This window comes from Euprymna scolopes, chromosome 11, assembly GCF_053919585.1.
Source record: "Euprymna scolopes isolate OS-2025 chromosome 11, ASM5391958v1, whole genome shotgun sequence".
NCBI classification, from domain to species: domain Eukaryota; kingdom Metazoa; phylum Mollusca; class Cephalopoda; order Sepiida; family Sepiolidae; genus Euprymna; species Euprymna scolopes.
The window spans coordinates 17,804,743-17,829,811 of NC_136492.1; the positions used below are offsets into that span (position 1 = coordinate 17,804,743).

The window sequence follows — 25,069 nt, forward strand, 5'->3', positions numbered from 1 at the left end:
TCATTTAAAAGAAAATTGTGGAGGTGGACCTAATCTGAGAATTTACCGAATTATTTTAGAAGAGGCAGTAAAAATCCCAGCAGCCGGTAGCCCAGGAAATAACCTCTGATTTCCCAAATTCACATTTTACCGGGTTGATAACAACATCACATAACATCGATAACTACTTATTTCTGCAAAAATTTCAATGTGATTCTCATATTCAGTACAGTCAAAGACCTTTAAAAGTCGCCATTTAAAAGAAAATTGTGGAGGTGGACCTAATCTAAAAAAATACCAATAATTCATGCCTTAGCATATAACGCACCATATTTACATGGCTTAAATGTCATCTATATTTATGTAAACGATGTACCGATAGCCAGTTACTGGGTCACTGTCTGTGTGCTGCTTGGATTTCTACTGCCTCTTCTAAAGTACAAGCAATTTATTCTATTTATTGTGGTGTGTCCACCCTATGGATAATAATGGAACGTATTAATTGTTTCTTTATTCATTTTATATCATGCTGTCGTTTGTTAAGGCAAACTTTGAATACATGCATAGATATTTAATCCATATTTCTGTGTTGTTTTATGCCGATGTGCATATACTCTATTTTCTTGGCGTAAATTTCGTCTGTACTTATGTGAACGATGTACTGATAGCCAGTTTCTCTCTTAATTTTTATTGGTCGGAAAATATTTTCAGTCCACACGTTTATGTAAAAACACCAATGAAACAGAGAAAGAAAAAGGGTAGCAATTAAAACTATTTGCTGTTTTGTATTCATCCGAATCGCATCTTGATGTAAAAATCCAATAATAAAAGAAGTGAAAAAGGAAAGAGGTAGCTTATTATGCTTTTTCATCAAACACATCGATTTTTAATCTAAGCCGAACAAACAATGTATTTAATTCACGTCTTAGGCGCCGATATAACACGCTATATTTTCATGGCTTAAATTTCATCTACAGGGTGAAACAATAAAAGTGTTGTCGTAAAGAAAACAACACTACAACTTTATTTTAAAACTTTTATTGAAAAAAATCAATTCAGGTAACTCTATGTAGTAGAGCTGAAATTTATTCAATGTAGCCACTTTCAGCCTCAATCACTGCCTCAATACGGGTCTAGAACTGGGAGCATGCATTTTCCACAAGAACCGGCAGGAGCTCGGCAAATACTTGGCAGATGGTGGCGATCAAGCTGGCTTTGGTGTTGTGGAAGGTCATGTTGGTGATGTTCTCAACATATGACCAAACAAAGTAGTTCCGGGAGGTTTAAATCAGAGGAGAAGGAGGGGGGCAGTAAGAGATTGGTACAAAATCGTTGAACTTCTTCTGAAGCTAAGCTTCGGTCTCTTTTGATTTGTGAGCTGGCGCCGAGTCCTGCTGCCACACTCAGGGTCTGCCAGCGGCCACTTGATTGCACCAGGAGATCATCACACTCTTAAACATATCCATGTACACTTTGATGTTGATTTTCAAGCTGACTTCAAAGATGTGAGGTGGCATGATGTAGCCCTCACTTGAAACCACACCAAAGACCACAACCGTGGCCAGAAACTTTGTTTTCATCACCCTGTGCTTGTCCCTGTTATTCGTAGCAATCAAGCGATGCATTTTGAGGATGCTGGCAATGGTCCTGTTGTCATAACTTGGATCGGTAGAGAGCATGAGTTGTACAGCGGCGCATCTCTGATCTCACTCATTGAACAATGTGTCACTTTCAGACATGATAGAAGGTTCATATTGCTCTTGGGATTTGTACTAGTAGATGGTCTGCGACAAAAAAAGAAAACCGGTTTTCATCAAATGGAAATGGAATCATGTCGTCTTTTCTAGGGCAACAATTTCATTGTTCTAACTTGTATATAAAGAGAGATAGAGAACGATAGGGGAAGAGAGAGAGAGAGAGAGAGAGAGAGAGAGAGAGATTATTTATTTTGTTTCTTCCCTAAAAACAAATAAAAAATTTTTAATATTCAATTTATATTAAATGTCAGGATGATTCTTTGTCATACTCAAAGACGCTATTGTCACCTATAATGGTCCCTATCAAGACCAGACCTTAGCACAGTTTTACAATAAAACATCAATGACCAACGGTAGCCGATCACACATTTTTCTAAGAAACTCTCTCCCAGCTGAGACAAGGTACAGCTCCTTCGGATGGGATTTTTTGGCAGCCTATTACCATTCACTACTTTTGACATTTTTTTAGATGGACGTGCATCCAACATTTACAGGTCCTGGATATGACCTAAAACTATATCCGATGGTGAGGCCTCACCTTGCGAGCTTTGGGGAGTGTGGAGCCACCCTTTAATTGCCATTGCTCCCAGGTCCACTCTGACCCGGAGTGGTAGTACCTGTTAGGGTCCCAACTATGGGTTAAATAGAATCCGACTTAAAAAACAAATATACTCCATTAAAAATCGTTCCTCAAAATAACTAGATTCGGCATTAAATAACCTGAAAAAGGTTGATATGCCGTAAAACAAAAACAACCAACCAACCAACATTTACACAGACCACAAACTTTTGCTGGGTGCATTCAAATAAAATTTGGACAAGCATTACTACATGAGACCAGTCACATGGATTACTTCTAACAATTTATGTCAGATGTCCACTTCATACTATCCTGTTAAACCTGATTATAGGGCATTCGTGGAAAAGCAGGAAAATGACCAATAATTACAGATTTTTTTAAATGACAAGGATACATCATTGAAATTATTGAGAATAGGTGTTCGAAATACACAGTTTGAAGTCATTTGCAGCATCACAAAGTGTGAAGCCACTCGATGTATGGAGAAAGTGATAAAAGTCCAACCGGATGTTTACTCATCTGCCGTCACAGACAAAGTGTATAAACACGTCACTACGCATAGACCCCACTTACTAATCCGGTCAAAAAGAGAAAAATAATAAAAATTAATTAGCCAATGGGAGCAGGGTGTGCTAAAAGTAAGATTTAGCAACAAACGTGTCTGTGGGAGCCGGCAAAGAGAAATATAAACTCAGGATTTTTGGAAATGAATGGAGAAAAGGAAATAAGACACCAAGAAAACAGTGAGAAGTTACCCCGCTTTCACCATAGAAGCTGAAAACACTTTTCTCTCTGACCGCCACTCGACTAACAAAATGAAAACAAGGAATAAGTACTCTTCATGAATATTCTCCCTTTTTTTCCTCCGTTTATTCCAACATCTTATTTTGTATTATTTTGAAAAGTGATGACACATGAAAATTAACTTTTTTGAACACACGCATTCAATCTAGTCTTTTATTAAAATAAAATATGCATCAAGTGCGCTTGAAAACCAAATTACAACGTAATATTAGGAAAATAAACAAATATTTTACTTGTTTGAAATTTATCATGAATATATTTCAGAGGTATACTCCATCTTCAGTGTGTTGTTTTGCTTCTAGTTTTTTTCCTTTTCTTGTTCCTTGCTATGTTTTAAATTTGGAGAAAGAAGTCTGTTTGTAAAGAGCTGCACATTGTATTTAGCGGTTGTATTTTGAAATGTTTGAACTGTGTGTAGGCAACGTGAGAATAATGTCAAAGATGAAATGTTGTTTTAAATAGAATAAAATAAAATACGCATCAAGTGCGCTTGAAATCTGTTTTCAAACATTTCAAAATACAACCGCTAAATACAATGTGCGGCTCTTTACAGACTTCTTTCTCCAACTTTACAACATGGCAAGGAAGAAGAAAAGAAAAAGAAAAAAAAAGAAACAAAACAATACACTGAAGATGGAGTATACCTCTGAAATATATTTCTGATAAATTTCAAACAAGTAAAATATTTGTTTATTTTCCTAATATTACGTTGTGATTTGGCTTTCAAGCGCACTTGATGCATATTTTATTTTATTCAAATTAAATTAACGTTTCTATATGAACTCTCATCCTTGACGTTAGTTAATAAAAGTTATTCGTTGATAAAAGTTATTCAAAACCTTAAATGTTCATAGTTTGTCTTGTGTTAAATCGAGTTTCTTTTTCATGCTATTTTTTTTTTTATCTTGTAAACAAAATAAAAACAAGCTACAGAAAGGAAAACTTGTTTTATGATTGCTATAATTGAGTTGTTTAGTCAGTAGGCATCATAGTAAAAATTTAATGTAATTTTGTAACAGAGCATGGCAGCTGTATGCAAATGACCGAACCGTGTGCGAGATGACGTCACGGCAAGGAAAAAAGATTCCAAAAAGGAGAACATGTGTGCAGATCGAGGATCACATTAGAGAAGGTGGAGTGAAAGTCTTTTGTTTCAACAGGAAAAAGTGAGTCAAGTTATACCTTGTCGGTTGTTTTCTTGCGACAAACTGTACATGTAACACGTGTGTAAACGTCACACAACATAGTAAAAAAATGAAAGTTCAATAAAAACTGTAGTTGTAACATGACTAAAATAGTTAGAATGAGAATCAATGCTTCTAAGACGAAAATCCTCTCTTGTAACGTCCCCTGACTGAGTGGCCGTAACCCTCGATGATGAAACTGTGGAGGAGGAGGAGGTCGAAAACTTCAAATACCTTGGCACCAATTTTACAGACACCGGTCAAGTGAAAGATAAAATCATCACCAGTATCAACCTGCCTTCATCCATCTTCAAAAACGACTGTGGTCTCACCAGGAGATAAGACCTAGCACAAAGCTGCGGATCTACAAGGCCATAGTCAGAACAATTCTTCTCTATGGATGTGAGAGCTAGCCACTGCGCAGAGAGGATCTTCATTAGCCTCTCTGACCGGATCCCTAACTCGACCATAGGTACTAAATGTAACATCCTTGGCATGGAGGAAACTCTGCTGAAAAGGAGACTCTAGTGGTTCGGTCATGTGCTGCGCCAGCCGGGGGATGAGTTGATCCGTCAATTCGTGGCACCCATTACACCCACTGGTTGGAAGAAGTGCCAAGGTAGCTGTTATGGCTTGCAAGTAGCCACAAAGAAGAACAAAACAACGGAGAACAGTTTAAACATGTATTACATGAAAAACGGAAAGGTTACAAACGAACAGTGTAGGTACTTCACTGAGCATGCAAGAGTCACTCTGGAATTAAATCCCTGCTTGGGATCGTCATGCGTAAAGTTTATATGGACGATGGATTAGTCCATTTGGAGGATGGTTCCCCACAACAGTGGCCAACTTAAGACAAGAAAAGGAGACTCTAGTGGTTAGGTCATGTGCTGTGTCGGTCAGGGGATGAGTTCGTACATCAATTTTTGGTACCCATTGTACTCACTGGTTGAAAGAAGCGCCAAGGTGGCCAACTTAAGACTTGGCTTGTGACAGTAAAAGCAGATATGGAGATTACGTCTGGTTCTTGTGTGTTTGGTGTCTGTCGCTGAAACTGCGAATGGCTGGATCATGCCATCTACTCTCCTGCTGACCGACAGGGGTGGATGGCTTTGATGCGAGATACAGTTAACACCATGGAGGCCAGCTCAACCCATCTCAGGTGAATGTTGCCACAGTTACAGGTAGGTAACTAACTAGTTTTATAAGTAATCAAATCTAAATTCAAGAAATTAAAATGACGAACAGTCATGCAAAAAGTTACTCATTAAAAATTGCCTATTTACTTAGTTCTCCACTATAGCAGAGCATGAATATGCATATGGCAACTGCATGCAAATGACAAAGCTGTGTGCAAAGTGACGTCACGACAAGGAAAAAGAAAAAAATTATAAAAAATAGAACTTGTGCGCTGACTGAGGATCACGTTAAAGAGGTGGAAATAAATTTCTGTTGTTCCAATTAAAAAAAAAAAATTGAGTTATTTTCTATCTTTTGTTAACATGTGTATAACGTTGCAATTCCAGTTGATCTTAAGTATAAAGTTGCATCTCGTCCTCCTTGCCAAAAATTAGCAGGAGATGTAATATACAATGCAGCGTCCTGTCAGATTTGCATCTTGACTCAAACCTTTCTATTTAATGTGCATCTTGGCTTTGGGCGGCAATCATATGTAGTAATGCGCTGATTGCCTGTGTATCCATATGCAAGCCTGTTTGCACCATCCAAATTACAACACATTACTACGCACATATGAAAAAATATATATCTTTTGTCATGTAACTGCTACAGATTTCATAATTATAAAAATAGCGTTAAAAAAATTTAGAAACAGCAGCAGCAGTAATAGTCATCCATACACTCATGCACATGCAACATTGATATTATTGACATTCTCTCCTCTCCTACCCAAAACCAAGATCCTCGGCAACGGGAGAAAATAATTCTTTAGCAGAACAAAAGTGCCGGAAGTGCGATTAGTAAAAAGACGATTCATGGGGGAGGAGGGGGGTGGCGTCAAGATCTTTTTGAACTCTCAAGACAATCGATGGTCAATCTCCAATTAGTAAGCTAGAAGTAGCTGATAGGGAAAATGCGGAAGTAGTCAGGTTATATTAATTAGACGTGACAAGGACTAAGACAAAAGACCGAACATAGCATTTCCAATTTTGAGTCAATAAATTTAGGAGTCAAAGTTAGTTTAAGGACAGTTTTTTAGTTTGGGATGGTTCATGATGGTTTGTGGCTTGGAGTGTTCCCCAAGTCGACAAAGAAACTAAAGTTTCAGTCAGTTTGTCTATGGGATGTGTGCCAGACAGATTGGTCAATCATGCTGTAATCATGTTGAAAGGAAAACCTAATTAATGATTGATACCGGTTGAGTTGTTCAGTTAGCAGGCATCATAGTAAACATTTAATGTAACAGAGCATGTGCGGGGGTATGGCAGCCGTATGCAAATGACTAAGCCATGTAAGAGATGACTTCATGGCAAGGAAAAAGATGAGAAAAAGAACAACATGTGCATAGATTGAGGATCATGTTAAACTAGAAATCAAGGTCTTTTATTTCAACGGGAAAAGTGAGTGAAGTTATTTGTCGTTGGTTGTTTTCTGGAGTCAGAGTTACTTTGAGGACAGTTTTTCAGACGGTTGTTGACAGTTTGCAGCTTGAAGGTTCCCCAAGAGAGATTGAAAAGATCAGAGTCAAAGTCTGGCAGGAACAGATAGAGCTTTAATGGATGAGGGTATGAACTGATCAACCAAAATCAAGGTCTTTTATTGGCCCTGTCAGTGGGGCATTAGAATACGCCGACTGCCCCCCTGCAGAGGGTAAAAGTCCCTCAATGGGGGTCCTGGATATGATCTTAAACTATATCCAGTGGTGAGGCCCCAACTTGCGGGCTTTGGAGAGTGTGGAGCCACCCTTTAATTACCATTGCTCCCAGGTCCACTCTGACCCGGAATGCTAGTGCCTGTTAAGGTCCCAACTATGGGTTAAATAGAAACCGACTTATAAAACAACAAAAATATTCTATTCAAAAAAATTTTCTTCAAAATCACTGGATTCAACATTAAATAACCTGAAAAGGGTTGATATGCTGTAAAACAAAAACAACCAACCAACCAACCAACCAAGGTCTTTTATTTCAACGGAAAAAAGTGAGTGAAGTTATTTGTTGTTGGTTGTTTTCTGGAGTCAGAGATTGAAAAGATCGGGGTCAAAGTCTGGCAGGAACAGATAGAGCTTTAATGGATGAAGGTATGAACTGATCAACCAACTGACAAACATGTCTCGACAGACATCTATACACAGGTAACATTTGGGATCCTTTATCACACACAGAGCATAACTAATTTATACAGTTGTCTTCTCTTGTGAGTTTGCATTCTTCTATTTTATTTTTATATTTGTGTGAGCCAGTGATCGCACCCTCAGCAATCACAGGCACGCAATGAAATACTGACAGATGTCAAAGTACATTAGTTTGCTTATTTTTCTAGCAAGAGAGAATGTGTGTAGAAATTTGAGTGCACCTGCATTCAGTGAGGAACGTGCACGTTGGTTTGTTTGGCGTACAGAAGTTCATGAATGTCTAGTCATTTTTTGTGCTCGTTGCCGAGGGGCATTTTTCCCCCCAATTTCTTATCATTTTGTTCTAGCCAGGAATGGGGCATCCTATCAGATGTCAGACATTCACCCAAGATCTCAGATATTCCAACTAAGAAATCTTTTTAAGATTCTAACCGTCCCTTTAAAAGTGCAATTGTTTGTATCTCTCTTGCACTTGGTTCACTAGGTATATTCGCCAGGTAGTTTTTAGAATTCTTTTTCATGAGTCTTGTTGCTTCTATAATTACTGTAATTTCTTACTGGAATAATGGAGATCTTCCTAAGATTTCAGTTTCTTTTCATGTCATACATAAGACCTTGGTGTTTCGTTATCTTCTTCCTACAGCATCATCAAAAACAATAACTTCTACTATGGGTGTTACCAGATCAGGCTGTCTGAAGATATTGGCTTCCTGAAACGAACTGCACCTAACATTGATGCTTTGTGTTTTTCTACTTCTCTTTGCAAAACTTAATTATGTTCTGCAAAACCAAAAACAAAAAAAACAAGAACCCACCTTTTCCCCCTTTTCCTTCCTCCCAATTCCTCTTTTCTCTTTCTATCTCCCCCACTTCCTGACTGGTTTCCTAACTTAAAATGTACCAAACATTAATACTGTAACCCTTTTCCCTCTCTCATTGCAAAACTCATTCATGTTCTGCAGGGCAGGGAACAAAAACGGTAAAATCCACTATAAAGCAACCAAACCAAACACTACAAACTAACGATTGAAGATACAAAAAATTTGAAGAATAAAAACCTTCTACAAAATAACTGGATGCAACATGAATACTATTTCCAAAATAACTGGATTTTGCATTAAATAACCCAAAAAGGGTTGATATGTCGTAAAACAAAACAACCAAACCACACTTGACTTCTACTAGGGTTGCTTCATTCTCCTTCTTGTCTTCTTGTGACTATAGCTCCGTTTTCTAGACACATAGCTGTAGAAATTGCATAGTCATCGTGGATGGTGTATGACTTATTTCCAACTGTTCTTTCTGGTAAATGGTCCTAGGACTTGCTGCTACATTTGATATTCAACTTTTACAGATCATTGATTGTGTTACATTGTATAATTGCTGTCCCCCAACAGAACCTTACAATTGGATGTCAGGTGGCTCACACTCTCTACTTCTGTGTAGCAGGACCTACACTTGTTATCATTATTAAGACCACTCATTGTGATGTGCAAGAGGAAAGAGGAAGAAAAATGTTGTGTTTGGGTTTTTATATTATGTGCAAGATTTAAAAGTAACTATCTCTTGTGCTGTGATTAGCCTTTGCCCAATTGAGAGTCGATACATGAAAACAACATTTTCTGTCTCTGTTGTTTTCAACAGCCACATCTGACTTAGTGTTAGGGTTAGGGTTAGGGATCACCACTCCAAACGTAGTGATAAGGAATGCCATCATGAATTAATGTTAGTATTAATGAAAGGGATGTTATTTTCTTGAAAACCACTTACAACAGATTTAGGGTTAGTCTTGGAGGATTCATAAAAGGTATTTTTTAAGACTGCGTTATCGAAATTGCAACAATATCTCTACAATTATATATTTGTGTGTGTGTGTGTGTGTGTGTGTGTGTGTGTGTGTGTGTGTGTGTGTGTGCGAGTTCGTTTCTTATAGACTGCAAAATGGCTGAACAGATTTTCTTTAAAATTTACAGAACTTTAGTGTATAAGGCTGGGAGTGATCTTAGTTAAGTTTTGTCTCAGAATACCTCTGATAATTACCGATAATCGATAATCAAAACCGTTATTTTAATTTATCTATCATCAGTAAAGCCATTTTTTCCATGTTGTCGCTTAGCAGCAATGATAGAACAATGGGCCGTGAAAATTCCGTGTTTGATAGCATGTTTTTTTTTTTTTTTGTTTTTTTTGCATAACGTGGTCTGTAGGTTTAGACTCCACATGTACATTTCTTAATTTTTTTTTCATTAACTGCAAAGAATTTGATAAGACTTGAAAATTTATGCGTTTTTTTTTGTTTTTTTTTTGCATGATGTTGTTTGTAGGTTCAAACCCTTAAATTCTTTACTGTTTTTTTTTTGTTAACTGGAAAGAAGTTTATATAAAATAATTTTATAAAAGAAACAATAGGTTTTCTAGTAGAATAGCATATATTTTGAACTAGGTTACTGCATGAAGGCATGTGAAACCTTTTCCCAGGTGATTTCACAGATTTTGATGACAATAAACATATAGTACTGTGAGATATCGCCATTCAATCCCGGGCAACGTCAGTCTCTCTGCTAGTAAAGTACTAAAACGAAAGTGAAAAAAAAAAATCATATTTAAAAAGATAATTTAATTATGATATTGAATCCATCAAAATGCATTTCCATTTTTAGGTAAAATATTTGTAACGTTGTGCATATGTGCACACGGGAAGATATCGGCAGCAGCAAAGGACGGCTGGTTTGCTATGAAAGCCCATATTGCCTAAGATTTTGTTAATTATTTAAAAAAAAAGAAAAAATATTTTTTATTTTTTTTTTATTTTTCTTCCTTTGAAGATTGTAATGCTGGGTATGGGGCAGCCAAACCAGCTGCCAACATTGCCCCGCTTTTTTATTGAAACCAACCGAGAGCTCTTTTTAGTATCCTCGCTGTTCCCTTAAGTGCAATTGTCTGAATCTCTTTTGCACTTGGTTCACCAGGAATATTAGTTAGATAGGACTTCAGGTTCTTCTCCATAAGTCTTGTGGCACCTATGATAACTGGTATGATCGATATCCCCTTAAGGTTCCAGTTTCTTTTCATATCATACATGAGACATTGGTATTTGGTCTGTTTCTCTATTTCAGCTCTGTTCAGACCGCCATCATTAGGAACACTCACTTCAATCAAGGTTGCAACTCTTTCTGACTTATTCCATATAACTATGTCAGGTTTCACAGCAGCATTTTCAAGGTAGGTGACTGTAGGGAGTACATGGTCGTAATGTATGGTTTGTGACTATTCAATGTTTAAAAGCATTTAAACTGTCAAATAAAGTTATTTTTAGTTCTAAAATTATTAGCAAATCCTCACATGCTAAAAGATCGAACGTTTTAGGTTCTTCTTTGTTATTGTAGTGAAGTTCGAAAATTAAAACACTGAATTTTAAGTGAAACCAACGGTATCTACTGAGTTGTCCTGTTACAGTAATGAACATATTCAAAAATTATGAAAAACGATAAGGTAGAAAATTAATTATTAATGGAAATATTTTTCAAAGACAATTAGTGAAAATTGAGTCTTGCAAAAAAAAAAAAAGAAAAAAAAAGAAAGAAACAGGAGAGTTCTAATTGTAACAAAAGGGAGGTAAATATTTTCTGAAAACTGAAAATCTATGGTCAATTTAGCAAAGTTAAACTTTGACCCCTTAACAGCCAAATTTCTGCCCAAAACCCGATTAAAAAGATTTTCATAAATCTCAATACCCTTTACGTCAAATCTCGTGTCTGTAGACCGAAAATTGACAGAGTTATTGTTTAGAGAAATGTACACAGACAGACAGACTTACACACACACACACACACACACACACACACACACACACACACACACACACACAGACATTTTCACTTTTATAGATATATAGAAAGATTATTATTACAAACTTCTCAAGCCTTTATACCCTTTTATGTGCACAGCCAATTATCTGGCGAAATATCCTCCTTTCAAACTGCTGTTGTGACAGTGCTTCTGTTCATCAGTTTTTAAATTTGTGGATCTAGTTGGGGGTTCCTCAGTTCTAACCTTGAACCTGTTTTATATATCTTATGTGAATTTGTATAGAATAGTCCGAGTTGAAATTTTGTGCTATTTTGTTCTCTTTTGCGTTTCCTGGAGATGTTCCGGCTGTACATCGTGTGGTATTGAAATATTGTATCGTAAAATTTACAGGTGTTCATTTAACTGCAGGCCGACTGCCATTTCTTTTTAGGGGAGGGTGTTGGAATTTTTTTATACCAACGATTGTGTACCCCCATGTATCTATATGTTATATTTTTTATTCCGGTCCAGACATTATATTTGTTATATTTTGTACCTTTATTAAACTTGGTTTCAGACATTTTGATATTAATATGAAACTACCATCAATTTTTAATAAAAAGCAAGGCTGGCTCCTATTGAATGACGTCATGGAATCCAACACAAAAATCATTTTCGAATCCTGCCACCAAGGAGAGTGGACGCGTGCTTCATTGCCTGCCGTGGACAAGGATTCCTGAGCCTTTCCTTTTGGAAATACAAGTCTGTAAGAAAAAAACACTGATCCCGACGAGGCGAACACTTACTTACAATTTTTTATATACATGGCAACGGTACATGCATATTTTGAGTGAAAGAAATTTGAAGTAATTTCGAAGCCTTTAAACTGACAGTTAAAGAAAAAGCAAATGACTATCTTCAAGCTTGTGTGTACGTTCCATTGAATTTATTGTGGGCATGTTTTTGGAAGTACTAATTCTTAATTTTCGTTTTAATGGTAGTTATTCATTGTAGAGACATTTACAACTTATGAACTAGTTTTTTTTTTTTTTTTTTTTGCTATTTTTTGTTACTTGGCGTTTTTTTTTTTTTTTTTTTGAGGACCTGCAAGGGGGAATAATTTGGGCACGTCTGCATGTCAGTGACATGAGGCAATTGTGTGTATTTTAGTTTCAAGAACCGCCGACAGATATCACTTGTCAGCCAAAGAACAGGAGTCGATAACTCTTCCTTTTCTAAAAGTGCATGCAAACTAAAATTATATTTTGCTATATTTTTATACAATCGTTCTGTCCAAAAAACAAAACAAAACAACAACAAAAAAGAATATTCTTAAACTTCTATAAATATTTCGCGTTTATTAAATTATATTTTGCTACATTTTTATACAACCTTACTGTAAAAAAAACACCAAATAATTTTAAAAACAATTTATACATTATCATATTTATTATTTTACTTTCAGTTATGAATCATTGAAAAGAAATTAATACATTAAATATATTAAAATTATATTTTGATACATTTTTTATAGAATAAATGTTTCGATTTTCATATATTTTTGTGTTATTTATTTTGTTATTATATATTTTTACGTTATCGTAAACACTTAGTTTATATTTGAAGTTCATATAATGGCCGCTAGACGTCAGTTCTCTTTCGAAGAACAGGAGTTGATAACTCGTCTCTGTTGGTAATATGTCTCTGACATGCTGAAGTGCCATAATTTGCAACCTATAAATAAAATCTTTTCTCCATTTTAAACAATACCTCTTTCAACTTTATTCGTTTGCTCCCCCTTTTTATTTTGCACTTTTATTTTTTTTAATTTTTTGTGGGCTCTCGTTTCATGTCAAATTTATCTGAAAACATAAATTTCCAACATTATTTTACAATGTGAGAAATTTCTTTCTCACACATCTTAATTTCCTCCCTGCAGAAGCAAATGAATTTCACAAACAAAAGCCATACCTTTTCAAACTCAAAATTTATTCACAAGTAACAGCAATGAAAGTTCTTTGGCTCTGGTATCGTCCTTTTGCAAAACGGTGGCCCGATTTGCTTCCATATGCACGGAGCCTTTAGTTCGAATTCTCTATCTATATAAGAGCCAGATACGTCCAAGGATGGAATACTGTTGCCACATATGGGCAGGAGCTGCTAGAAAGGACTTGTCCTGCCTTGATAGGGTTCAAAATAGACTTTGTGGCCTGGTGGGAGATGTCCTTTTCTCTTCGCTGCAACCTCTATCTCACAGAAGAGATGTTGCGAGTTTGTCTCTGCTTTATTGTTATTTTCATGGAAAGTGTTCGACTGGGCTTCAATCTATGGTCCCCCTCGCCAAACTTTCACAAGAAACACTAGACTAGCTGAAAACATTATCAATAATTTTCCACACTCTTTATCTGTGCCTAAACCTAAACATAGATTCCATGATCAAAGCTTCTTTCTTAGAACTGCACGCCTGTGGAATTGTCTTCCGTTTTCCTGCTTTCCAGCTGTCTATAATATGATTGTCTTCAAGTCCAACGTGAACAAGTTTCTGATGAGCCGTTCCACTAAAGTTAACAAATTTACCGAACTTCCATTATCGATTACTATATTGTCCTTTTGACTACTGTACACTCTTTAACCCTTATCCTTGAGTGGCCTATCGGCCTTGGTAAGTGGTGACGCCTATGTAAAAAAAAAAAAAAAAAAAAATTCCTATTGTTGGAATGTTAGTTCCTTGTTCCTTTGGAAGGATCCATGAATGTAAAATGTAAACTCGGCGGGAATGATGGCGCCTATAATTAGGCATAGTATGAGCCCCTTGGGACTTAAGATGAATTGAGATAAGATCCAATATTTGGTAAATAAACATGCAGAACAGTTCTTGAATGTCGTCCTCAATTAGCATAAATACAGCAATAGAAGTTGTCTCTGCTTGTAGAGATGTGGCCTTCGTTCACCTACTATTTGGTGTCCATGAAGGAATTGTCTTGGCTCCCTCAAGAGAGAACCGCTGTGTTGAGTCTATCCCGATGCCGAGTTTCTGTTAGACTGAAAAATAAAAGCATGTTACAAAAAAGGGTGCCAAGTAATTTACTTGACTCATTCAAATTTAACCAATCACGGACCAGTTACTAGCACTGTGTAGGCGGCCTACCAAGAAAGATGGCGGTTGTATCTGGAATTTCTCACAACAGTAGACACAAGTTGTAAAATAAAAACAAAAACAAATAAATGTTACCTACTTTTCTACCTAGCTGGATAAGTCTTTAGCGTTTTGCTTATTTTAAAACGTTTATTCTATTTGAAAAACAATTAGTGTCTAGCGTTACGTGATAATTATGTAAATAAATAAATAAATAAATAAATAAATAAATAAAACAAAATAGTGGTAGAAACCTACCCAAAAATGTTACGGTGACATTTATTGGGTGGGTTGGGTTGGGTTTCTAACAGTATCTTGTTTTATTTTTAAGTCATTAGCGAAACTTCAAAGACGTAAGAGTCAATTTTCGGCCATTTTTTTCTTGTTCTCATGTAACGTTAGACACTTATTTTATTTTATTTTTTTTTCGAACCAAACGGACGTTTTTAAAATAAGTAAATACTAAAATGTATCCAGTTAGGCAAAAGAGTAACTTATCTTATTTTTGATAATATTTATTTGTTATATATTTGTTTCTTTGTTTGTTTTTTTTAAATCAATTTTTCGTACTCCTGTCTATTATAAAATAACAATAATATTTTGGCAAAAAAAAAAAAAAAATGGTCGAAGTATAACAAAAATAGGTGCTTGTTAAGATTGAGTCGACAGATTGATTAAAAAATGTCCTTTAGCAAAAACAACAGTACTTATTTAATTGTTATGTCGAAAATAGTAATATATCTCAAAATTAAGAAAATTCATCGAAGAGAAAATTTTGGGGGAAATTCCATTTTCACTATACTTGAACGCCTTGAAGATTGCGAATACAGGTGACATGACATACTTAACTTATCTCTCTTTTTGCTACTTTAATGGCTGATGTTTTTTTTTTAACTCGATGAATTTTCGTCATTTTTGGATATATTAATATTTTCGACATTTTCGGTTCACAACCAAACCACATATTTAAAAAAATCGACCTGTCGACTCTATCTTAACAAGCCCTCCCCCTCTCCCCCCAAAAAAATGATTCCCGGACAGCGTCGGATGAGTGTTTTAAAATAAATCTTGTGGATTAATTTATTCAGAAATATTCTCTCAGCCAGGCCAGTAGGCCACGTGTTTTACTTCATTCGCTTTTGTCATTGGCGTGTACATTTCTTAATTTGGACAATATACGTCGAGACTACATACAAAAAATGGTTCTAGAATTACGTCAAATTCACATTATAATAATTAATGTCTGAAGAGAAAAAAGTTGCGATTTGCCATATTTCTTCGGTTTAAAATTATTAAAAACCAAAGTGAAACCAAGTTTAAAAAATCAATATATTGTGTGAACAGAAAGAAAGGTAGTTAGCATTTTTTTTCTTTCTTTTTTTAAATACAGAAGAAAGTAAACGATTATTTTTAAGAAAAAAAGAAAGAAAAATAAGATTTGAATAATCAAAATAAAAATATTAAAAGATGAAGAAGGTGGTTGTAAAGAAAAAGACATGAAAAAATGCGAGCATGGAGTTCAAAGGAGATGAACAACTCGGTGGCGGAAGAAGGAGGAGGAGTTATTGAGTTCCTCCTTCTTAATTATTAAATGAGTAGGAGGTATAAACACAGTTAAAGGAAGGTGTGACGAAATGCACAGCGGGAGTAGAAATAGTAATAGTAGTAGTAGTAGTAATCAGTAACAGTGAGAGTTGCGGTCATAGTAAAAGTATAGAAGGAGGAGTAGGTTTGGGAAGAAATAGAGTAGGAGTAGAGTCACGACCTCCGCAAAGTAGGCCTGTTCATTAAAAATGATGTCATGCACGTAGTAAGCAAGCAAGCAAGCATCTGTCTAACAGTCTGTCGATAATGAATGAGAGCTTAAAAAAGCATTAGAAATGCTTTTAAAAAGAAAAAAAAAATAAGAAACACTATTTAGACAGAAACTGAACTTTATTTAATATTAATAAAGAAAGAAAACAAGAATTAATTTAAAAAGAAAAGTTGCCCTGTTTTGTAAATAAACATAGCATGGTTTAAAAGATTAAACTTCTTTTATTATTTTAATTGTAATGTATTCCAGTTTCAGTATAAATCGTGTTCCCATTTTTTTCTCTTTTTAAATGCATCAAAAAAGTTTTCTAATGATTTGTTCAATCTCTCACACAATATCTGTTTGACAGATCTTGCTTGTTTACCACATGTAAGACGTCATTTTTCAGTGATTAAGATTGCTTTACGGTGTCCGTGATGGTGGTTATAGTAAAAACGCAGAAGGAAACGGAGGTGTATGCTTGGAGTAGGAGAAGTATTCCAAAAAGGAAGAATAAGAGTGGGAGTAGGTTTAAAGGAATAGGAGTAGGAGTAGATTTTAAAGACGTAGGAGGAGTAACGAGCGAAGGAATCCTGTTGCGTAAAAAATAGCATTCCGGTTCACGGGTTTGAATTCTCGAACACGATCGTTGGAATGAGGTTCTTTCACTAACAAACATGGCGTCGTCATATTAACATGGCGAAAAACTGTTCGGGAAGTTTCTCGTAATTTTGTTGCTTGCAGTCTCGATTAAAACAACCAACGTGAGATTCTACGTTACTATTGTTCCCCCCTTCTTTTGTCCCACTTTGAAACCGTCAAAATAACTACATTGGAGAGAAGAAAGAAAAGAGCCGTTGCAGGTAAGACGAATTGAAACTTATCGTCCCGCGTTTTTTTTTTTTTTTTTTTTTTCTTCCCTCTCCTAAATTTTGATGCCACCTTCAATGAAACTATATAAAAATAATGCGACTTATTTTAATATTATAACCGATTTATTTTATGTACATAGGTATATATAAGACGATTAGAGTTTTACTTAAATTATTATTAACCCTTAAAGCTTTAAAAAAAAAATTATTCCATATCAACCTTGTTACATGTTTATAAATTGTGTATTTTGAAAAATTTCGCTTTTAAACTGACCAATTTGTGATTAAATATGTCATGACCAATTAACTTGATATAAATTAACGTTTAAAAAAAATCCTGATATCGAAGATTTCAGTTTATAAAATGACTGCAACAATGCAATATAATCGTAACCAAATTAATCCAAGTTTGGTTCAATTAATAATTTAATTTACAAACAATACCGTAAAAAATATACCATACTTAACACTTGTACACTTTTAACATTCCTGTGCAAATTTAGAAATGGCTTAACATGAAGTGGGAACAACTCTTCTCTTGATGCAGACGGAACTCCCCTAAAATAAAAACAATTTGAAAATGCTCAAGTGCCTACGATATTGTTTGACCATTAAATTATTTTAACCAAGTTTTTATAAAACTAGAACTAATTCAATTAAGATAATCTTGTTCTAGTGAAAATAAAGCTGAAATCTTCAATATAACTTTTAATGTAGCATTTAAAAACAATGGTTATGTACGTTTTTCAACATGGCCAATTCATTTTTTTTTTTTTTTTTTTTTTTACAAAAAATACACAAATTCTTAATACGATCATTTTTATTCGGTGCTTGTGCTTGTGCAGTTTTTTTTTTTTTTTTTTTTTGAGATAGGATTTTCAAGTTAATGTCAATTTTTACAGTGTCTTATTGTTCCTAATTACTTTTCCTTCCCACGAGGTCAGCAGAGAGTTAGACACCAAAGTCGTTTTTTAATGTGGAGAAAAGAATAAAAGTAAATTGTCTCGATCGTGAAGGATTTCTTCTCCACTAACTGGGAACAAAAAATTGAAGTGTAGCGACGCATCAGAACAGATACTGCACTTCGATCTTGACCCAAGGCGAAAGTATCTTATTGTTAGGTGAAAGTACAGAATTTAAAAAAAAAAAAAAAAAAAAGATCCACCCTTTTGTTAAGAATGGGTTTCTAAATAACGTTATTCCAGCACGGTTCGTATTCTGCAGAAGTGCCCAAGTTGCCCAACATTCCATTGGGATTAAAGATGTCTTAGCAAAATGGAGGGGAAAAATAAAGATTTAATATCGATTCTTTCAATTTTGCGCTATTGCGTTTTTGATTTTGAATAAAATATTCGATCAAAACAAATGCGAGTCACGTAGTCGCTAGAAACATACGAAGTAACAATTTTATTGTAAATCATTGCATACTATAAAACATGGTAAATATTTACTATGACATCGTCTCCATTTAATAGAAATTGATGGCTTTTTTTAAAAATGTTATTTTTACTAATTTACAAAATTATACTAAAAAAAAAAAAAATGAAATATTAACAAATTTTATAATTTGTTGATTGTGTACGTTTTCAGCGTCCAAAATCTGCTCTTGTTTTTTTTAATATTTTCTCGTTAAGTGTTTCCAATATGGGGGATCAATTTATGAGAACGTTGTAATTAAAAACTGAGCACCCCTTTCAAATGTCTAAATATTGACTTTTTTATAATCTGGTAGATTAGTGTCCAATCGATAATCCGCTGAAAAGGATAAAAAATATAAGGGGGGTGCGCATTGTACACGTTGGCTCTTTTATTTTCTCTAAAAAATAATTCAATTTGTAAGCTTTTAAAATTCCATTGTTTAAAATGTTTCAACAACCAAATCAAAAATATGGTAAATTTTTACGACGTGCCCCTACTGCCCCACTGCCCCAGCATATTATAAACCCCCCAACCTCATGTTAAGAACGGTTTTCTGAATACCCCCCTCCCAACCTCGAAAGCCGTCCTTAACCTAGGGAGGTTGGAGGGCGTTTATTCCGAAAGCCGTTCTTAACATGTTGGGGCAGATCGTAAAAAATACCAAAAATATAGATTAAATAGGCTTTTTTAAAATTTTATTTTTGTAAATTTTTACTTCCCACATTAACAATCATCTTTAAAATGATGACTTTTATAGGTTTTCAGGTATGCTGAAAACGAACATCAGTTTTGAATCTTCCGCAAACAGTTTTCCAGATATTAAGCAATGTTATTCCTTATGTTATAAGTGGTGTGTGTTCGTTGTTGTATGCGTAAGCTCGCGCATATTTTTGGCTAATTATTTTAGAGAAAATAAAGGACCAAAAATGCGCGCGCTTACGCGTACAGCAATAACCACCACTTATAATAAGGAATTATATTGCTCAATATCCGGAAAACTGTTTGTTTGCGGAAAATTCAAATGCGATATTCGTTTTCAGCATATCTAAAAACCTGTAATAGTCATAATTTTAAATGTGATTGTTAAGGTAGAAAATAAGTAAAAAAATTTACCGTTTGTATTTTAGGTACTTATACACTTATTTATTGTATCGTGCTGAAATATTTAGAAAGCCGTTCTTAACAACGGGAAGGGGGAAGGTGTTTTGTAACTATTCTGTACTTTCACCTAACAATTTAATAAAGAGATATTGTATTATTTAAAAAATAAAATAGCGCGGTACAATTTAATAAGCATCATGATTTGAATTAATGTTTAAAAAAATTATACAAAAATGTGTAAATTTATTTAATCATTTGTGTTATGTATGTTTTCAGCGTCCCAAGTTTGCCCTTTTTATTTTCTCAAAAATTATTTGATTTATAAATTATTTTAAAGCTTTTTACTCCTATTCACTCCTTACAAAGCATATCGCCACTTGGACATAAGGGGCTACTATTTGGGGCCATGTCTAGGAAAGATTAACAAGATATTTGTTTGTTACATATAAACTTCTGCATATCAGTACAGCCAGGGAAGCAGGCATCAGGAAGGGAATTCCAAAGTCTAGTAGCTGTTCGAGGGGAGAAACTATTAGAATAGGAAGCTTTCTGGCATTTAGGGACAACAATTGTTAAGCGGGTTTGTGGGGGATACAAGTGAAATGAGTTCATCAGAACACATTCCATTAAAATATTTGTAAAACAGGCACAATGATGCAATATTGTGGTGATGGGACAGGGTCTGGAGCTTAGTTGATTAAGTGGGACCGATTAGATTGACAACTTTTTTTTGGACCTTATCTTAGAGGAAGAGACTAATGGTTGATGCACTAGCAGTGTTAGAAATCGTCATTAAAAATTCGCGGTAAACACTGGAATATTTAGACTTACTGTCTTTCAAAGCTTATAACTTCTTGAAAAATATAATTCAAACCCTAATTTTTTTTTAATTAAAGGAGCAAAGACCAAAAATTAAAAAAAAAAATAACAGGTTTAATAGCAAATTATGCAATATTTGTCTTTTTTAAATCGGTTTTCTTTAAAAAAGATTTAAAGAAAATCAACAAAATTTTACTTCGATTATAAAAATATAAATTCCAAAAAATCACTTGCCTATAAAAACTACTATTTGATGAGTACTTCAATTCATTGTTAAGAATTTATCCATATTTATACTTATATTCTATGTCCTTTTTAAATAAAATACTTTTTTAAACAAGGATTTAAAAAAAAAAATGCAAACTCTGATCATTTTTTTAACCGTTCAAATAAAGGGAGACAAGTCTGATTTTATTTGCCTTTATCTTCCGGTGGCTTTAAAGGGACATAATTAATCTCTTTTTATTGCGTGCTGTAAACCAAAATTAGTATTTTGGTGCCTCCATAGTTAAAAACTGAACGCATTCAGTTAGAAGTTTTTGCTGTTAAACAAAAAAAACAGTTGAACGATTTTAAAAATAAAATTTTATTTTCTTAATGAAATACATGAATTTTTGATTGATATATTTTAATACTTCTTTATCGAGTGAATTTTGTTTTTTAAATATCTAAAAAAAGAAAACATTGAATGAAATAAAAAAAATTGTAAGCATCTGATATTTACTTGACATTCTAAGCATAAAATAAGCTTCCACTTAAAAAGAAATCAGCGTGGTTTTAAAAAAAAAATGGTTTTACACTTTGGATTTTACAGGTAAATTTCCAAAAGACACTTTTTTTTTTTTTTTTTTTTTTAAATTAGAATATTTTATTGATCTTTTATCTTCAATTTGTGATGTATAAAACTTTGAGTAAATTAATTATTAAAATTTTAATAGACATTTCAAAATGGGAGGAGGTGAATTAAAAAAAAAACGTTTATCAAAAATAGTGTTTGGTTTCTTGGAAAGAGTATAAAATTTCACATTGACCCTGAAAATATCGTAAAAATTGAACCAATAGAAAAATTTTGATACATTTTTAAAGTTTAAAAATTGAAAAATATTTAATTCGTAAAATTCAATTGGTTTCATTACGTAAAAAAATGGGTGCATGAACGCGCGCCGGCACTTTGTAAACACTGTTTAAAAAAAAAGAAAAAAAAATATATTTCTATCATTTTTTAAACAACTTTAATAGTTTATTTTGGAAGTATATTCCATAAAGAAAAACAACTCTCTTTAAAAAGAAATTACGAGTTTTTTATATTGAATTCAGTTTTGTGTTAGGGGTGTCATAAATTCCCCCCAAATTCTGATACACCTATTGATGCACCAACCCAGATATGGCTACAATACTCCATGCATGGGCGAATGATGGCCTTGTAGAGGTACTCTCAGGTGTGAGTAGTCTTACAAATTCAAGAGGTTTCAAACGAACTCTTAAAAATATAAAGATTTTATTTTTTTAAAGCAACTTTATATTTTGCTTTTTTGCATCTTTAGGAAATCATCCAATAATAGGAGATAAAATAATAAAAGCGAATGTTTCAGAATTTTATTAGATGAGTTTTATAATTCGGACTATTCCCATCTTTATATTTACAACGTTTCTGCCCTGTAATTTCCAACCAAATATTTCAAAAGGAAATATTTTTAAGTCACATGTACAGAGAAAAATGAGATTCAAATTTAAAACTTGGTATATTAATTCGATCAGCCATCGACATCAATAATCGGTTTCGTGTAACCTATGCTAACAGTGCAGTATTTTTTACTTACCAGAACCCGATGTGGAGGGTGAAAACTGATGGAATTTTGTGTAGCGCTAGATGTATCAGAAGCCGCCATTAAAAATGCGTGATAAGAACTTGAATAATTCAACTCATTATCTTTCGAAGTATATAACTACTTGAAAAATGTAATTCAAACTCTAATTTTTTTTTTTTCAATTAAAGGAGCAAAGACCAAATTTAAAAAAAAATAACAGGTTTAATAGCCAATTATGCAATGTTTTTTTTTTTTTTAAATCGGTTTTCTTTAAAAAATCACCGAAATTTTATTTGCTTCGATTATGTATATAAATTGCAAAACATCACTTACCTATAAAAAATACTATTCAATGGGTACTTACATTGTTCATTGTTAAGAATTTATCCATATTTATACTTATATTCCATGTTGAAAATAAACATTTACTTATCAGTTTTTGCCGTTAAAAAAAAAAAAACTCTACCGATTTTTTTCTTTTTTAATTCTCGTAAATACGAGTTTTTGATTGATATATTTTTATACTTTTTTATCGAGTGAATTTTTTTTTAAATATCTAAAAAAAAAAAAAAAAAAAAAAAAAAAAAAACATTGAATGTAATAGAAAAAAATTGTCGTCAGCGTCCGATATTTACTTGACAATCTAAGCATAACATGAAAAAAAAATATCAGCGTTTTTTATAAATTTTTTTTTTTATATGGTTTTACACTTTGGACTTTACAGGTAAATTTCCAAAAGACACTGTTTTTTTTTGTTTTAAATTAGAATATTTTATTTAATCTTTTATCTTCAATTTGTGATATATAAAACTTTGGTGAGTAAATTAATTATTAAAATTTTAATAGACATTCCAAAATGGAGGGGTGAATTTAAAAGAACGTTTGTCTAAAATATTATATTCAGTTTATTTGAAAGAGCATACAATTTCACATTGACCCTGAAAATATCGTAAAAATTGAACCAATAGAAAAATTTTGATAGATTTTTGAAAATTGAAAAAAATTTAACTCATAAAATTAAACTGATTTCATACGTAAAAAAAATGGCTGCATGAACGCGCACCGGCACTTTGTAAACACTTTTTTTTTTTTAAATAAAAAATATTTCTATTTTTTAAATAATTTTAATAGTTTATTTTGGAAGTATATTCCATAAAGAAAATAAACAATCCACTTTAAAAAGAAACGAGTTTTTTATATTTTCGCAGTTTTGTGTTAGGGTGTCAAAAATTCCCCCCAAAATTCTGATACACCTCATGTAGTGCCTGTAGCGATCTTAATAAAGCAATAAATTGGCAGTTGCGTGATCTGTTGACTTTATATTATCCGTTTATTGTCCACTCATGTGGATTGGATGAGACAACATCCGCATAGAATCGACTATATCCATTGAGTTGGTCAGCTTTAGTTAGTTCGGTCAGTTGGTTGTCTAACCTGCAAAGTGTTTATCCGAAAGCCGTTATTAACATGGGGAGGTTGAAAAATAAGAATGCCTTTTGGAATAAACACCCTCAACCTCCCCATGTTAAGAACGGCTTTCGGAATAAACACCATTTGCAGGTTGGACAACCAGTGCAGTGCACTTCCACCGTTAGTTCTTACAATGACGGTTCTAGTTTTCTTGTTACAAGGGCGAGTTGTTGTTATAAACACCGAGGCAATTCTTTGTCACTTTCAGATAAGTTTACTCAAAAGTCGTGAACGAGTTGCCACACAAGGAGGCGATTTCATTGTTTTTTTCCTTTCATGTCGAGTTCGTGTTTTGGTGCTTCGAGTTGCCTAAACCGCCCCGGCGCCCCACCCCCTCCCACTTCGTCGACTACAAATCCGACAATAGGTAATTGAGCACTCTAGTCATTTGCATATACAAACACAGCATTATGCACGTACGTATGGAATAGTTATACTTTTGCAGTTTACAGATCGTGCTGAAACGTTATTTGGAAACCCATTTTTAACGTAGGGAGGTTGGGTTCTGTACTTTCACCTAACAATTTAATAAAAGTATATCATAAAAATAAAATTTTACTTGAAAAATAAATATTATATATATATATATATATATATATATATATATAATAGCACGGTCCGAAATTATAATTAAAGAAAAATCCGTTGAATAAATTTTTTCCTATAAATTTAAGGTTCTTGTACGAGAATGTGTGTGTGTGGTAGATCTTTTCCTTTTGAGTTTATTAAAAATTCTAAAATATCCGATATCCATCCAATCCATCCGTTGTATTTTTTTACTAAAATATTTATTTTGATGATGCAATTCTAATTGTTTCTATTTTTGTCGGCCATCGTCTTCCTGCGTGTTTTGAATTCTTCGGCATAAAGCAATTTCTCGCCTTTCTTCATTCAAAGATTCGCCTTTAAAATGCGTCTTCTCTTTCTCCTCATTTGAAAACAACGATTAGCAATTGTTTCTCGATGACAAACATTAGAATTCCATGGAATGCCTTAATATTTTAACCCTCAATTTTTTTTTTTTTTTTTTTTAACAACCATTAATCACAGCTACTCTAGAATAAGGGTTAATAAGCGTACGGTGATCACTGAAACAAAATAGTGATGGAAATTGAGTATATTTTGATTATTTAAGGGGACGGCTCAACAAGAACTTGTTTACATTGAACTTTAAGACGACCATGTTGCAGTCATCTGGGAAGCAGAACAGTTCCACAGGCGGGCAGTTCTAGAAAAGAAACTT

General features: G+C 33.8%; 1 protein-coding gene across 1 annotated transcript in view; it reads left to right on the forward strand.

Moving 5' to 3' along the window:
- Window positions 1-16,884: 16,884 nt before the first annotated feature.
- Window positions 16,885-25,069, forward strand: part of LOC145287780 (polycomb protein SCMH1-like) — a 121,895-nt gene continuing 113,710 nt past the window's right edge. The window contains exon 1 of the mRNA XM_080135606.1: window positions 16,885-17,200. The gene's annotated coding sequence lies outside the window, so the exon portion shown is untranslated. The remainder of the gene's footprint in view (window positions 17,201-25,069) is intronic.